The sequence below is a fragment of the Myotis myotis genome, unplaced genomic scaffold, assembly GCF_014108235.1.
Source record: "Myotis myotis isolate mMyoMyo1 unplaced genomic scaffold, mMyoMyo1.p scaffold_m19_p_18, whole genome shotgun sequence".
Classification (NCBI taxonomy): domain Eukaryota; kingdom Metazoa; phylum Chordata; class Mammalia; order Chiroptera; family Vespertilionidae; genus Myotis; species Myotis myotis.
This window is the reverse complement of record NW_023416322.1, coordinates 22,063,952-22,078,549: the sequence shown is the minus strand read 5'-3', so window position 1 is coordinate 22,078,549 and position 14,598 is coordinate 22,063,952. Positions and strand designations below refer to the sequence as shown.

General features: G+C 42.8%; 1 protein-coding gene across 1 annotated transcript in view; it reads right to left on the bottom strand.

The window, feature by feature from the left end:
* Positions 1-5,005, bottom strand: part of LOC118673578 (protein transport protein Sec16B-like) — a 47,521-nt gene extending 42,516 nt beyond the window's left edge. Inside the window, exon 1 of the mRNA XM_036344579.1 lies at positions 4,459-5,005. The gene's annotated coding sequence lies outside the window, so the exon portion shown is untranslated. The remainder of the gene's footprint in view (positions 1-4,458) is intronic.
* Between the last annotated feature and the right edge of the window lie 9,593 nt (positions 5,006-14,598).

Genomic DNA, 14,598 nt, shown 5'->3' with positions numbered 1-14,598 from the left:
GCCAAAGGTCACTATTTGGGGGGGGGGGGGAGCATTCCATAAATGAGTGTTATAGATTCCCTGCAAGCTGAGTAAACACTTGCTGCCTTTCCTGACATTGCTTCTATGACGTAATTTCCATACAAGCTTCCTAAGGATACTTCCTCTCTCCCTGAGGATGGAATGCTTTCTATGCTGCATTGGCACTGTTGGAGAACTAGGACTTAACCAGTGAATTGAGGGGTCGGAGTGGTTCCAGAAGAGGAATCAATAAGCACAAAAGCATGGCGGGGAGGCTCAGCTTGGCAGGCTCTGGTGACCCACTACATCTAATCAGACTGGAGGGGAACACCTACTCAGGGGAGTGGGAGAAAGGAAGCCAGATGGTCATTTTTTAGGATTTTTGCTGAAGACTACCAGACGCTTCTAAAAGATGCAAAGTGTTAGGTTAGGTGGCTCAGGAGGCGGCGCAAGAAATAGAGTCCAGTGAATCAGAAAAGAAAGGAAAGGAAAAGGTTTATTCTGCGTCCCCGGGAGACCCAAGTACCCCAAGGACAGGGCACGTGGATTCACGCCAACAGGGAGGGGGGCGCTTTTTTTATACTGCGGTTGGGTGAGGGGCGGGGACATGAGCTGAGGAATTCTCTGCTGCAGGGAATGGGCGGAATATTCAGGACGAAGTTCTTATCTGTGTGGGGGTATGTGAATTCATGGAGAAGAAGCTGGTATCTGTGTCTGGCACCTTGATCTGTGAGAAATTCCAGGGGAAGTCCATTATCTTGTCATGTCTGCATGTATCCGATCCTGGGCTCTCTCCGACCTAACACAAAGCAGGTGAGTGACATCACCAAGCTGACATTTTAGAAAAGCACACAGGTCACAATAAAGAGAATGGCTTGGGGAGTGCCAGACTGCCTGCATGGGGGGGGGGGGGGGGGGGGACCTTAAGAGGCAGTTGCCATCATCCACCTTCTTAAAGTCAGTGAAAGCCAAACTAACACACTGGTGGAGGGGAAAGGTGAGCAGGGGGTAGTGTCAGGTTCAAGAGAAAAAACAGAGGCAGAATAAATGGGATTTAGAGGTTAATTGTATTTATGCAGCTCTGCCCTGATTATGGTAGATGGCCGTGTCCCTGATCAAGACTGAAATGCATTTTACAGGAAGAAGCAAGTGTTGTGAGGAAAGGTAAGTTCAGGTTGGGCCATGGTAGGTTGAGTTGCCTGCAGGACAAGGTCCTGAGAGAAATCTGCTGAGACTTACATTGGTGGTGGGTGGTGTTTGTCTATACAGGGGTGGGCAAACTTTTTGACTCGAGGGCCACAATGGATTCTTAAACTGGACCGGAGGGCCGGAACACAAGCATGGATGGAGTGTTTGTGTGAACTAATATAAATTCAAAGTAAACATCATTACATAAAAGGATACGGTCTTTTTTTTCAATAGTTTTATTCATTTCAAACGGGCCGGATCCAGCCCGCAGGCTGTATTTTGCCCACTGGATTGATTCTTTCCTAAAGATTTGTGTGTAGGTGTTATCAGGATTGACTTAGGCATTATCTGCATGCAAGTCATCATTAAAACCATGGATATGGATGAGATTGTCAAGAAAGACCACAGACTTCAAAATAAGAGAATAATAGCTTAAGGTAAAAGACAGAGAAAGAGGTGCCAGAGACCAATTCCAGCATGACAGCAGGGCTGAATCTGGGAATGGCTGAAGGCATTTCCCCAAACCTGAATAGGATACATTAAAATGATTCTTGGCTGCCAGACAGCTAAAGGGCATCTTAATCTACATGTTATTGACTCCTACTGGCCAAACACCTGAACACCATTGGCTAATTCCCCCATTCTGACAATGCTTGCGTATACCCTTTGAAGTGTATATCTCTGCCTCGCCTCAGGACAAGTTGTATTAATAAAAAGCATGGGGTCCTGAGACAGGAGACTTTGACCCTTAGATCTTATAACTTAGCTCCTTTAGCTAAGCTCCTCTGACCCCCAAATGCCTTTCAAAATTATGCTTCGTCTCCGGACTCTATTAATCTATGCACAGCCTTCTCCAGATTGCTGAACCCTTCTTAATGCTGGGACAAGAACACCAGCAAGAAGAGGTTCATGAAGACTGAGAAGGCAGAGTCAAAAGCCAAAGAAGAGATTGTCAAGAAAGAGGAAGGTGTAAAGAGAAGAGATACAGCAAGAGATCAAGCTATATAAGAACTTGAAAATGTCCACTGGATTCCATAGGGTTGGTGGAATGGTCAGAAAAGGGACAGGACAGTGGATAGAGCGTCAGCCTGCGGACTGAAGGATCCCAGGTTCGATTCCGGACAAGGGCATGTACCTGGGTTGCAGGCTCGATCCCAGTAGGAGGCAGCTGATCAATGATTCTCTCTCATTGATGTTTCTCTCTCTCTCTCTCTCTCTCCCTCTCCCTTCCTCTCTCTGAAATCAATAAAAATATTAAAAAAAAAAGGGGGGGGGGGGACAGGACAGCAAGGAGGGACCATGAGTGGTTATTCATGAGCTGGTGGGTTGGTTGGCTGGTACAAAACAGAAGGAACTCAAACGTTTCTACCTTATGGTGGGAAGCCAATTAGAGGAAGAACTGAGAGAAAGGAGAATAAAGGAAATGAGTGATGGATGTGGTCCCTCAGGAAACCAATTGGAAATGTAGTTCCCAGCCCAAGAGGAGGAATTACTCAGGGGCTGAGAAGCACAGGTCTGCCATTGAGAAGGGAGAGGGACAGCAAGGAATGTATGAATGTCCGTGTGGATATTATGGGAGCTAGGCTAGGCCTGCCTGATGGGGAAATTAGTACGCATACTCATTACATTAAAGAAATTAATTTTGTCCATCATTCTCTTAAAACCTGTTAATGAGACTCCCACAATTTCCAAAGCCAAAGTGACTGAGGTGATGGTGATGAGTTTCCGGAAGCTGAGGATGCATCATACAGTCATCAGTGATGGGTAGTGGTTGTTGTTTTGGGGGGGGTGGGGGGGAGGGCGGGGGTTGTATTTTATTCTAACTGAAAACACAGCCTGGTTTATTTTTTACTCAATTTAATTTCTTTCAAGCTGTAGACTGTGAGTCATACCTACTTCAAACAATTTCATTTTCCTTAGTGTCAGGCTTTTGTGTCTTTGCCCCTCAAAAATCAGCAGCTGTTCGAAAGGTATTTGCTATGCTCAATAACCATTTGAAAATAGAAACTCAAATATGTAAGGTGAGTCACTACCTTTTAGACATCTTTCTCGGAAGCAACCTTTTCTCCTACCCATATCACGGCCCATCCAGGAGGATGTCAAGTTTCTATGTTAGAAAATCACAATTGGTAGACACGAGGTCCCTTTCATCAGTAAAGCACCCGTTTCTAAATGGGATGTGGAGCAAATTCAATGCTGTGTGAGAAGCTGTTCAGCAAGGGAAAAACTCACACTAGGTGAGGAATCAATTAGGGAAGGGCTTACCCTTTCCAACCTACTCACTGTCTAGCACATAAATGGAAGCCCAGTGTGCCATATGGTTAATTGGGATCAAGGCCAGGACCAGAATCCAGGTCTCCTCACTCCCCTCCCACTATTCATTCCTCCTCTCAGAACATCTGTTTTTCCTGCTGGGCAGCAAACTCTGAAGGGCCATGGGAACTCTTCCATCTTGTTCACTTAGGTATCCCCGGCATAGAGGTGACAACAAAAAATACCTGTTACTAGGTTAACCACAATCAGGGTTCATTGCTGTTGGTCATTTGTGAGGTTTCATGCAGAGCTGAACATCAGAATAAAAGGTCTCAACAAAAAGAAAAATAACCACCAACCCATAAACACATGGTTTATGAACTCTGAAAATCCCAGGACTCCAGATATGACTTCTAGGGTGTGAAAGCCTTGGGAATAGCAGCTGTAGAGCCACCTCTTGCTAATGGGGTCTGTGCCAGGGTTTCATTACTCCTCCAGTTGGCAGGCACCACACCCATAGCCTTCTATGCAGCCTGAGAACAGAAGTTTCCACATTGCCTCTCAGTCAGCTTTAACCAACTTGAATCCTCCTTGAAATATTTAACAGGTTCTCTCCTCTCCCCCAAACACTGTAACTGCTAAGCCTCCTTTCATCTTCCCATTATCAAACCTAAATTTTTATGTGAATTGAAATCACATGTCCTTTTGCACGTTCTCAATGCATTCCATACTTCAGGGGACAGCCCCTGCAGAGTCTGCAGGCACTTCAGGGAGTTAGGGTTTGAAAGTAGCATGAACCACAGTTGACGTTTGTTTTTTCAAACAACACCCTGTAAGGTTCTTCGTTTTGCTGAAAACCAAGTGCCAGCTTGATGCCTTTCTACTCTGGTTGAGACCAAATGCTTCTCAAATGAATCTGCTGGAAGGGTTTCTAAGGAGAATTATATTCCACTCTAAGCATTCTTCAGTTTGGGTTTGGTTTGGGTTAATTGGTTAATGGTGAAAATAAGTACTTACATTGTTTGCCCCTAAATCAGGAGTTGCTGCTGCTGCTGCTGCTCTATCCCATCGTGACAGCCTGCTGTTACTCACAGCTGGCAGACACTGTGAACTTTGATGCCACGTCAGCCGCCCGGAACCATTCTGCTACAGCAACAGTTTCCCATCGGTATGATTTCGTGTAGGATCCTGAGGCCGGAAACAGGACCGGGCCGCCATCTTGAGAAGGTCAATGAGAAAGACGCCACAAACCGAGATTACAGAGAGAAACCTCACAAAACACTTGGTGTGACTAAATACGCATTCCAAGGAGAACTTAAATAGTATATTGACTTTCTGAACAACCATGACAAGTTAGTAAGGCACACACACAAAAAAAAACAGGATTAGAAATTGAAAAAGTAAAATTTAGTTCATTGAAAAATATGATGTTGGAGTGGCCAAAAACTGAAAAAGCGAATGCTCATATATAGGGAAATGGTTGACTAGATTGTGAGACATTTCTGTCATGGAATATTAGGATATCTAATAACAAATAATAAACTACAGCTACATCAGTGGAGGGTTCTGCAGCATATCAGTGAGCAAAGAAATGTATATTATACCATTTGGGGTTGCAATGACATGTTATCAAGTAAAAAGTATGATAATATCCCATATGCTATTACGTATGCATTTTTAATAATGTGATTATATATCCAGGCATTTATGTATTTAAATAGATAAAAAGTATATAAAAGATATATATCTGGCTGTTAATAATACTATCTCTTTTGTTTCAGGGAAAGGGTGTAAAGAACAATGAATAAGGGTGGAAGGAACTTTGAAGAGGTTTAACAATAAAACAGCACTTATCGCATTCCATCCCGGATAAAACTACTGTCTGGGAATGGTGTGTATGCATAAAACGTATGTCAAAGTTTACAAATGTGTTCATTAGATGTCTTAAGTTGGTGCGACTGCAGATAAGTTGTACTTTATTCTCTATAATCTTATGTATATTTTATTTTTTTCCAAAGAAAAAAATTATTTATATAATCAGAAAAAAACAGTAAAGCTGTTTGTATTTTGTAAAACTCGTTGACAACTGGTAACTTGCCTGAACTCTTAATGCCTCAGAGTCCCTCTGCTAAATCTTCGGTAGACGTGAGCTTTTCCGCTCTGTTCCAGATACACTCAAGATTTCTTCAGCCGTTCTTGTGCTTATCTGGAAAGGACACGCCATGACAAAGGGAAATGCAAAACACTCCTCCAGCCCACACTTCACACAGCCCCCTGCCCCCTGAGAGCGATGTCAGATGTGTGTGGGGGCGAGGGCGGGGGTGCGGAGCGGGGGCCCACAGCACATGCTCGCAGGGAGAAGTTGCTGACAGTGCTGTCCAACCTGGACTCTCCGACCACGCCTCTGGAGGTGACTCAGAACTCATTTGGGAAAATGCCAACTGAGGGAATGAAGAAGGAAGTTGGAATGGACCGACCCATCCCTGTATTTCAGGAACAGAGCCAGAAATTGAGAAATAAACTCTTACTGGTCAATGACCAAATAACCAACAGAAAGAAAAAAAAAATGTACATGATTAGAACATGGGAAAGGTCACTATGGAATCACTGACCACATTTTCTGAATTAAAATGAAGTGAGGTCTATGAATGTAGTTGGATATTAATTATACTGAAGACACGTATTTGGGTTTTTTTTGTTAATTGAGGCAATCATAGGAAATTCAAGATGTACTGTCACCATAAGGGCTATGTGTCAAGTAGATATATTTATAGAATCAGAAGGAAAATATTTATTCATTACTCTGGAATGGGAGCAGCTCTCAGTTTTAAACTTAAATGGGAAAAATATCTAAATTTAGGTAAAATTTCTAAATTCTAGAATTGTTTTTAAAAAGAACTTTTGAAAAAAAAATGTTGTTCTTATACTTTCAACTACAAAAATAATCCAAAGTAGAGTTCAAAAATGTTTTATCATAAAAGGAGCTTTAATTCAACCTATCATATTAGACTAGAGGCCCAATGCACAAAATTCGTGCAAGGGGCTCAGTCCCAGCCGCCACCATGGCCTCCTCTGCCTCGGTCCCCACCCATTGCTGTGGCTTCGTCCGGAAGGATGTCTGGTCTAATTAGCAAATTACGCTTTTATTATTATAGATAGACACAGTAGAGATTCAGAGAGGTTAAATAACTTGCCCAAGGTCACACAGTGGAACTCGGGCTCTGGTTCTTGGAGATCATCCCCACAACATTGTGCTGTAAATATTGAGAATAAGTCTGGCCTGGCCTGACTTCTTTACTTAAAAAAAGACACTCATAATTACCATGTTCTTGCTTTGTATGCAAAGAGCACATCCTTATATGTATGCAAAGAGTAGTGAAATACGACCTGCATTTGCCTTATGATTACTCTCCTTTATCTTACTAATAATCACTGGACTTAGATGAAGTGAAGGATGCAAACAGACATCCATAAAAAGCAGAATGGAGCCCTGACCGGTTTGCTCAGTGGATAGAGCATCAGCCTGCAGACTGGGGGTTCCCGGGTTTGATTCTGGTCAAGGGCATGTACCTTGGTTGCAGACACATCCCCAGTGGGGAGTATGCAGGAGGCAGCTGATCGATGTTTCTCTCTCATTGATGTTTCTAACTCTCTATCCCTCTCCCTTCCTCTCTGTAAAAAATCAGTAAAATATATATTTTTTTAAAAAAGCAGAATGGAAATAAATGCCAAATGTGTGATGTCAGAGGTAAATGCTATGACAGATCAGGAGAGGGAGGTAAACCAAAGGGGGATTTTGAGAGGGGTAAGAAAAGAAATCAATGCAAAGAGGGATAGGAATGAATATTCAAAATATGAGGTTTCTTTTCTGAGAACAGTTCTACTATTCAGGTTATTATTGATGATATGTGACCTTAGCTTACATGGGATTTGTGACCTTGATCCAAAGATAATCTAGCAGTCTCATTTTCCACACACTTCCCTTACTTAAAGAGAGATACATTTGGAAAATATGCAAAAAGAAAACATCCCTGTATTCATAAGCCTACATTTTCCTTGGCTCAGACATCTTTGGTAAGTTGAGGACGTTACTAAAGTTGTCTGCATGTAACTAAACAACTGAATAAAAAGCAGGAAATGCAGTAATTGTTATGCTCCCAAACACATACCTTTTGGGTCTCATAGACACATCTTTCCAAAACCATGAGCAAATGGAAGGTATTGTGAGTTTAGACATCACTGAACCAAAAAAATCCATGGCGGAAAACAATTACAAATGTTTCTTATTGAAAGAATATTAAGCTCCATCTCTTAAAAGGGCGATTTTCAACTGGTGTGCCACAGGAATTCTTAAAATATGCAATACCTGACTATTTAGTCAGGGGCATGACCTCTTTCCCCTTAGATTGCATCACTCCACTTTCTGCCTCAGTTTTCCCACGGTCAGATCTTCCCTCAGTGTGTGTCCAAACCTGCCTCTACTTATAAAGACACCAGTCATTGCATCAAGGCCACCCTAATCCAGTATGACCTCAGCTTAACTACATTACGTCTATGAAGACCCTATTTCTAAATAAGGTCATATTCACAGGTACCAATGGCTGGGATTTCAACAGACTTTTTGAGGGGACACAATTCAACCCACAACAGGCAATTCATGGAGGTGATGTGACAGCCAGGAATACTGTTCTTCCCCAAAGAACCCACAGGCTCTTAGGGTCACTATTAAGCCCTCTGAGAGCCTGTTACAGTAGAACAGGGTAGGGTCTAGGCCTCCTTTGTAGACCTCAGTTCCCCAGGCTGAGGAAGGGCCATCTTACCAGGTACACACGCAGCTCAGTGAGCGTCCTCAACCCTGCCTGAGTGAGAAAACAAAGCTGATGCAGGGAAAAGCCATCTTCATAGTGAATAAACAATTCAAACAAACATTGCGTTTATGGCAGGTCAGCGGTATCTCTGAATAAACAGATGGAATATATTTGATGAGAAGCTACAAGTTGACAAGATAATGAAAGCCTAAAAGATTTCCTACTATCTCACCATTAGCAGCAATCAGGGAAACTGGAGAGATCAAAAACAAAGAAAATAACCTGTGCTGTGCTACAGAACACAAATTTGGTTAAGGGGTAATGTACTCCAGTAATCAATTATCAAGGATTAAGTGCCTATTATTGCAACACGGATACCAAAAAAATAAAATGAAATGCACAGCACCACCCTGCAAAGAACTTACCCACCAGCTGGGGATATGAAGAAACTAGAGGCACATATTAAAGACAAGGTGTAGTTCATTGCTAAATTTATGATGTAGAGAGACTCAATAATACAAAAATAGGAGAGATGAATGATTCCAGGATTATTCAAATTAGGCTTTCTGGAGTTTGATACGTAGTTCTTTGGAGACCATTCTGTGTTTCCCAGTCACTGGATTGGACTCTAAACCCTCACCCCTCACTCCATGAGATTATCAGCGTCTCCATCTCACAGATGAAAAAACCAAGATTCACACACATAAAGTGACTTGCCCAAAGCCAGATAGCTCATAAGTTCCCACGTCAGGAATTGAACCCAAGTCTTTCATGGTCAAGTCCATAGCTTCATCTGCAATGCATTGAAGGGTGAGTCGGGTTTGGATAGATAAGTAAACACAAGGCGAGTATTTTATGTGTAGGAAATGGGATTAATATTTTATTATTACATTTTCTAATTGGCTCCTGAGAGCCAGCCTGTATCCCCAGATGAGAAGCTGCTGTCAATCCTTCAGCTCTTAAAATATCTGGGTCAGTGAGAAGAGGATCACAAGGTCTCCTTGTGGTTATTTTTAACTTAAAAAAGGAAAGAAAAAAAAAACCCTTTAAAGAAAAGGAGAGGATAAAAATGAAAAATACCATGAGAAATTTTACCAGCTGAATTTAAAAAGGTAATTGTTCGATAGGAACAGCTGGGCTACTGACCTGACTTGGAACCTGCAGGGAGGGGTCCCTGGTGGGTCAGGCTGACTCCTGGCCCCATCAGAACTGAGAAGGGTGGCCTGGAATCCACATCAGAAAGTGGACCTGCGACCCAGCAGAAATGGAAAGTAGGAGGCACGCAGGGGCTGGTGCCACTTCCCCACACCTGCCTTTAAAATGACATTGCCCTCGATCCTTTCTTCAGAGAAGAAAGGGAGGAAGAAATTCAGGGGACCTGTTCCAGAGTCTACCACTGGCTTTTGCGATTTCAGAACAAAAGGAAAGGTAGGGGAATCTTCTAAGCAATTGCCCTGTGTTACAGGAAAGTGACACCAACTGACGTGCGAATGCTATTCTTATGAGAGAGATATTCTGAGTGCTGCTTGATGTTTTTCTTTGAGACAAATCAGCAGAAATGCAAACTCCCTGCCCAGCTTTCCCATCAGCTCAAAGACACCAGGAATGAGGAAGCTGTAAGTGCCAGAAAATATGTCTCCCAGGACCTCGGAGGGAGACGGTTCTGCAAAGCAGCCCACTGTGTCACGTGTCAAAGGCAGCACAGGAAAACCGCCTTCTCTAGGGTCTGAGGCAACAGACCCTAGCTCAGTGCTCCACAAATGAGATTGCGCTGTACCCCGTGGGCAGTGAGGTCTGGTGAGGAGGTAGGGTGGCGTGCTTGGGGGCCAGGTGAAGCAGTTCCTATTTGCTCTAGGAAATAAGAAGGTATTTTGTTATCAGTTCTCCTTCCTGATGTTGCCATTCTCCCTCTGCCAAAGTTAGATTCTCAAGGGAAGCAAAATTCAGAGGATGCTCCAAGCAAGAGCAAATTCTCTGTTTGTCTCTCCAAATCTCCACCAGCTTTCCTGCCACAGTGAACTGCAATGGCCATCTTGAAAGAAAATTTCAGAGTCATATTTTTCTCTCTCCCTCAAATCCTAAACCTGTGAGAAGTCATAAGAAACCAGTCCCCGTGGTTTTTCTCATCCAGCTCCTGTACTGGCCCCTTCTTTAGTTTTCCCAAGATCCCTAAGAACACTCAAAGTCACCCAGAGACCAGAAGATCCATCTTTTAGTTGGCATCTCACCAGCAAAACATCCAAAGGAGAAGAGATACCTGCAAAGTTCTCCTTACCTTCCGCTCTCCACCAGATCTTCGCAGGGAGGAGATGGGGATGCGAGAAGAGGTGTCAGCACATTCTCCACCTCCCAAGGGGACCAGAGATTATTCCCTGACCACCATCCCCTTATTCATTTCTGAGTTGACAAATACCACTCCCTACTGAGGCCAGAATCAGGAAGGATGAGATGAAGGTCAGCCCACCTGGAGAGCGTAGAACTGAAATGCTAAAATAAAAGTAGAAATCCTTATACTCATAAAGATAATATCTTATTCATCAACCACAAAACACTTCCAGAAAACATCACTTCATTTGACTCTCACAATAGTAGGCAGACACTAATGTTGATGTTACTATTTTCCTTTTTTTTTTTTTAAACAAAGAAACTGAGGTACATAAAAAAGAGATGACTCCCTAAGGTCAAAGAGGTCAAACTTGCAGCCTGGCCTTCTGAGCTCAAATTCGGTGCTCCGTCCTCTCCAGCACACCCACTCAGGAATCCTAGTGGACAGGATGGCACTAGAGACAGGAAAGCTTGCTTACTGGTCACCCCTATGGTGTCAACTTCCAAGATTAGGGAAGTTTACCCAAATAGTCTTGATTTCATTTTATAATTGCCTAGGAATCTACCCACCAACAATATAAATTTCTCTCATAATATTTGTCTTTAGTCCTTGCAAACTTTAAGAGTAGTAAGTCGCATATGCTTATGATTCCTGTGTAAAGGAGTGCTATTTTTACTTTGCCCTAAAACTATTCCTTTAAAATGATAAAGTTGTGCTTTATCGTTCTTGTGCTCTGGGATTTAATAAGTTCATATTTTTATCCTATGATTCTCATTATTTTATAAATTTCAATCAGATCTCCCCTTAGCCTGTGTCTTTCCAGAATGAAGAGCCCTAATTCTTTTATCATCCCTCAGAGAGAATCCTCTCCACCCTCCACATCAATTTAGGTGTCCTTCTCTAGACCTTGTCTGGCTCTGTATGTCTTTGAGGTATGTCAGCTCATTGGACCCCCATCACTTTGTCCATCTATATATATATAAAAGCCTAAGTGACCGTTACAACTGGTCAACCGGTCACTATGATGCCCAGTGACCACCAGGGGGCAGACACTCAATGCAAGAGCTGCCCGCTGGTGGTCAGTGTGCACGCACAGCCAACCTCCTGCAGCCGGCCAACATCTTGTGGTCCTTCCCCGCTGCTGTCTGGCCCCACCTCGATTGGGACTGGGCAACACAACATATGTTGTTTTTTAGCCACAGTGTTCTAGAATATTCTTCTCTATTTAAATTCCCAGAATTAGATATACCTAGAAGGCTTCATCTTCAGATAGGGATTCAAGGGTCTTTCCTCATGGAAACCTTTCTTGATCTCCCTGAGTTAAAGCCCCCATCACAGTTTACATGGCACTGGTTTCGCATGGTTTTGTGAATTTAGTTAACATCTATCTCCCCAATAGATTTAAATTACCCTGAAGGATGTCAGGAAATTCTAAAACTTTTGCTCACCATTGTATTCTCTGCACTGTGCTGAGCTTAGCACATACATGCACATCAATAACTATTTGTTAAATAAATGAATGAACCCACTAATAAGGAAATGGTTATATATGATAAACACTGTCATTATGGAATACTAAGCAGCTATTAAAAATAATAAGATAAGAACATATTTACTAATATGGAATGAAGTCCATGACATATTATTGATCTAACACAGTGCATTATAGAACATTATGCATACTATGATCATTACTTTTAAAACCTGTGTATGTCCTTTTATAAAAAAAAACACACACAAATAACCTCTTTGTGTTTACATATATATGCGTCTGTATGTGTTTTACAAGATCTGCAAGACTAACACCAAACTGCTTACACTGGTTTCCCTAGAGAATGGGAATGAGACAGGATAGAGAAAAATAGGATAACAATATCTATTCATAAACTTCTTTCTGGTTTGACTTATTTCAATGACCATATGGTATTGCTGTAAATTATTTCAACAATACCTCTTTTCAAATAATGATGCATTCACTAACGGTCAGGAAACTGACCGTTTCTAAATACAGTAAAAAAAAAAAAAAAGGAAAAAAATTATTCTGTATGATTCTTTGACAATGATAAAGCTCCATAAAACAGCATGTTTCCAGCTCAGCTCTCCAATCTAGCAATAAGCTGTGACGATTTCCCCCACGTGACTTGTACAAACAAAAATTTTTGAAAAATCATTACTCTTGCATTTACTCATACAGTATTAGAAGGGAAAATAACAGAAAGAAACAATAGCATAAATTTTTCTTAGTTTAGATTTTTTTTTTTTTTTTTTTTGCTAAATAAAAGTGATTGTTGAAGACATCTTCATTTTCCTTCACTTGTCATATGAAAAGTCTTTTGTTGTCTTTGCCACAGCTCAAATAGGAAAGATAGCTTCCTACAGCCGTGACAAAGGTGGGAGCAGGGACAGATACTGGCGACGTGTAGACAGGATTGTTCCACAGCTGACAGCACAAAGCCTCACTCTGGTGGCTGAGTGAGGTGTGTGCAGGTGGGCAGACCCAGCTCCCGGAAGAGGGAAGGCAGGTGTGTGGGTGTACCTTCTGCAGCCAGCCCCGCAGGGTGAGCCAGGGACAGTCTGTGCATACAGAATAAGTGCTGTCGCTGGGAGCTGCAATGATTCTTTTTTCAGACTAATGGCTCAGATGGTGGGACAACCAAACAATGACTAAAATCTGAGTCAAATGCTTTCAAATCAAATTATTCCAGTGAAGCAGGAACGCAGGCAAGCAGAGAGCAGATCATGAGGGTTTCTAACCAGTACTTGTTAAACCTGAAGAAACTCGCTCTTCTTAATGACTGCCTCGTTCCATCCAATTCATTCTGACGTGAGTGAGCTGGGGACAATGGATCTTTATTACTAGTGACACCTTCTGATCAACTCTGAACCCCCTCTGGGCCCGTGCAGTTTCCCAGTCCTGCTTTCGCCTCCTCCTCTCCCCAGGTGCCTCCAGCATGTCTTCAATTATCCCAAAGGGTGTCGGGAAATTCTAAAATTAGCCTCAAAGTTGGTGTTTTGGTATTTTCGAAAACTTTCATTTAAATACAAAAAAGCTCACAGAGCCCTGGCTGGTTTGGCTCAGTGGATAGAGCGTCGGCCTGCGGACTGAAAGGTCCCAGGTTCGATTCCAGTCAAGGGCATGTACCTTAGTTGCGGGCACATATCCAGTGGGGAGTGTGCAGGAGGCAGCTGATCGGTGTTTCTAACTCTCTATCCCTCTCCCTTCCTCTCTGTAAAAAATCAATAAAATATACTTTTTTTAAAAAAAGAGCTCACAGAAAGGAGAAGTAAGGTTGGGGAGAAGGGAAAGGGGAAGGGCATGTCATTACATTGAGCCACAGGGCATGCAGCACCGCCCGCCCCCCTCCCCCCCCACTCCCCCTCACCCCCCCACTCCAGTCCCCCGCAAGACTCAAATGTGCCATCTGCATGTGGAAGAGACCCTAGCATGTGCTCTGACCCTTGAGGAAGCATCATGCGGACCCACTACACACATATGGGTGGTTTCCTTGACATCATCCCCCGCCCCTTTTCTTCTGCTAATTTCTCGGTTTTAAATTCCTTCCCCAAAATGTTCCCTCCCTATTTGGCAATGTAGTTCCTCCATAAGCCTTTTTTGACGAGGAGACCCTGAGAAGATGGGTGTTTTCAAATGACCTGAGGTACTTTTCAGAAAACAAAGCCTCTTACCATCTTCATTGGAACAGGGTCCTCTTCAAGAAGAACTAGGAGTACCCCCATCCCCATGGTATCACGTATGCTTTCACCCCCACCCCCCACTCCTCCTTTTTTAGGAATCAGCAGTCATGAAGTAGAAGAAGCAGAGAGCAATGCTTAGCCCCCAGCAAAGGTGTCGGACCCCTCCCCACAGGCCAGAACTTGGCGGAGACTGAAGCTTACATACTTCAGCCTAGCTGCGCCCTCTACCCACACTCTGTCCGCTTCTCTGAATGCATTCCCTTAGATGTGAACAAAATATATTCGCTTTTAAACATTTTATATTGTGGTAAAATATACATAACATAA